Source organism: Pinus tabuliformis, chromosome 5_2 (assembly GCF_031772625.1).
Source record: "Pinus tabuliformis cultivar Carrire ecotype Pingquan chromosome 5_2, CPIR1, whole genome shotgun sequence".
Classification (NCBI taxonomy): Eukaryota; Viridiplantae; Streptophyta; class Pinopsida; order Pinales; family Pinaceae; genus Pinus; species Pinus tabuliformis.
In genome coordinates, this window is record NC_142306.1 from 96,860,082 (window position 1) to 96,862,963 (window position 2,882).

Genomic DNA, 2,882 nt, shown 5'->3' on the forward strand with positions numbered 1-2,882 from the left:
CTTTGAAGACTACAAACAAGGACATCATAACGCAATTATGGAAATGCATAGAAAATATAACTTGAGGAGTAAAAAGACTCTTGACACTCCCCCCAAAAAGCCTCCTAGCACGTCTCCTAAAAGGACCCAAAATGATACCCCTTCTACTAGTCAACCTAAGTATTATTCTCAGAAGGAAACTTCTAAGAAACAAGATGCAACTACTAAAGAAATAGAAAAACCTCCTACATATTTTAGCATTGAAAATGAACTGGATAAAGTAAAAATTTCTATTCCTCTCACTGAATTAATCAATAAAAATGCATACATATCACAAGTCATAAAAGCCTTGAAGATAGGGGAAGGGACTGACACAGTCAATTTGGCTGATGACCGACCTGAGTTATTGTTTGGGCCTGAGGTCGAAGGAAAATCTCAGGATGGCAGTGTACCCCCTTTCTACATTATCGTGAACATTCATGGTAGAATTATACATAATTTTTTGCTTGATTCTGGAGCCTCGTGTAATCTGATGCCTAGAGTTACTATGGAGAAACTAGGCTTAGACATAACCAAGCCTTACAAAGATTTATATTCATTTGATTCAAGTAAATTCAAATGCTTAGGATTAATCAAATATTTATGTGTTACTCTAGTCCAAATACCAGCAAAGAGCTTGGTAATGGACATTGTAGTAGCAGACATACCTCCTAAGTATGGAATGTTTCTCTCTAGATCCTCGGTTACATGGCACTTTACAAATGGATATAACTTATGCTACAATTCCAGTGTTTGGTCAACCAAGAATATTATATAGGGAAACACCAATGAAGTACATGGTTAGTAGTCAAGACAGACCCAACAATTACCCATTGTATTTAGTACATTCAAACATGGATTCATTTATCTTATACAATAATGAATGTGTAGAAAATGAAGTTTCACACTTAGAAGCTGAAATCAATGATATAGAGGAAATAAAATTTGATACTCAAGAAAAATATGTAGAGGGAGAGGTTCTTTGGAATATGAATTTTGATGAGGTTGTAAGTAAGGATAGAGCAGGGGCAGGTGTTTTCATTTTAAACTCATCCACAAATATGGAAAAGGGACATTGTTACAAACTAAATTTTCAGCGCACTAATAATATAGTTGAATATGAAGCACAAATCTTAGGGCTGCAAATTTTAAAGAGATTAGGAGAAAAATGATTTTTTGTGCACGGGGATTTTGAGTTAATAATCAATCAAATTAAGGGTGAATATGAATCTAAACTCCCTAGACTGAGAGCCTACAGAAATGTAGTTTTGGATTTTTGAAATGATTTTCCAAATATGATTTGTTTGTTATCCCTAGAAGCCAAAATATTTTAGCTAAGGCCTTGGCTGTTTCAGTGAGCACCTGAAAGATGCATTTTCATCCCAATAGAAGGTATGTGTTGGAAGTGAAACATAGGCCAGTTGTTCCTCATAATGTAAGGTATTGGCAATTTTTCGGTAATGATAAACAAATAGAAAACTTCTTACAAATGAAAGATGAATTTGAGTCTGTAAATATTGATATAGAAAATGATATAGATGAAAATGAAAAAGGAATAGTGGTTAATGAAATTGATGATAGTCAAGAAGAACTTGAGCTTCTGGAATTAAAGGACAATGTGTTACCAAAAGAATTGGTACCATTGGAAGAGATCTTTTACTTTGATGATGTAGCCAAGAAGCCGAAAATATAATGAGTAGGAGATAAGATAGAGGATTGTAACATAAGAACTGCATAGAACCCCAAAATTGTCAAACTATCTAAATCCTTACCTCGTAAAGAAAAACAAAAATATATTGAGCTTTTTAAAGAATTCTCTGATGTGTGTTTTTTGGAGCTATGAATCCTTAAAATCTTATGATACAAGCATCATTCAGCACACCATTCCCATCAGGGAAGATCAAAATCCTTTTAAACAAAAATTGAGGAGAATAAACCCAGTTTTACTACCTTTGATAGAAAAGGAATTCAAGAAATGTTTCGATGCAAAGATCATTGTACCCCTTAGATTTTCGAAATGGGTCTCAAATCTAGTACCTACTAGGAAGAAAACAAGTGAAATTAGGCTTTGTGTATATTTTAGAAATCTTAACAAGGTTTCTCTGAAGTATAACTATCACATTCCTAAAATGGATCACATCCTACAAAAGGTAGTTCACTCTAATAGAATCTCATTGCTAGATGGTTTCTCAAGATACAACCAGGTTCTGGTTCATCCTGATGATCAACACAAGACACCATTTACTACACCATAGGGCACTTTTATGTATGTAAAAATTCATTTTGGCCTTATGAATATTGGGGCCACTTTCCAAAGAGAAATGGACATAGCCTTTGTTGATGAAATTGACTATGTTTTCAAATACAGGTGAAGAGAACTTGCTCCATTTAAGAAGAGTTTTTGAAAAGTGCAAAAAATATGGTATCTCCTTAAACCCTAAGAAAACTTTTTTTTCTTTAGAGGAGGGGAAACTTCTAGGTTATATCATTTCTAAACAAGGTATTAGAATTGATCCTAATAGAGTTGAAGCCATACTGAAAATTAACCCTCCCAAAAACAAGAAAGAAGTTCAGTCCTTCATTGGTAGGATAAATTTTCTCGGAAGATTTATTCCTAACTTGGCTGAAATATTAAGATCCATTACAAATATGTTAAATAAAGACATGGAAATAAAATGGAATACTGAAGCGAAGAAATCCTTTAGTGAAGTAAAGTTAGCTTTAACTCTACTCCTATTTTGATAAGCCCTGACTTTACAAATGATTTTATCATTTTCCCTTTTGCATCTAAACATACTATTGCAGCTATTTTATTGCAAAAAAATAGTGAAGGCCATGAACAACCCATAGTTTTTTTTAGCAGA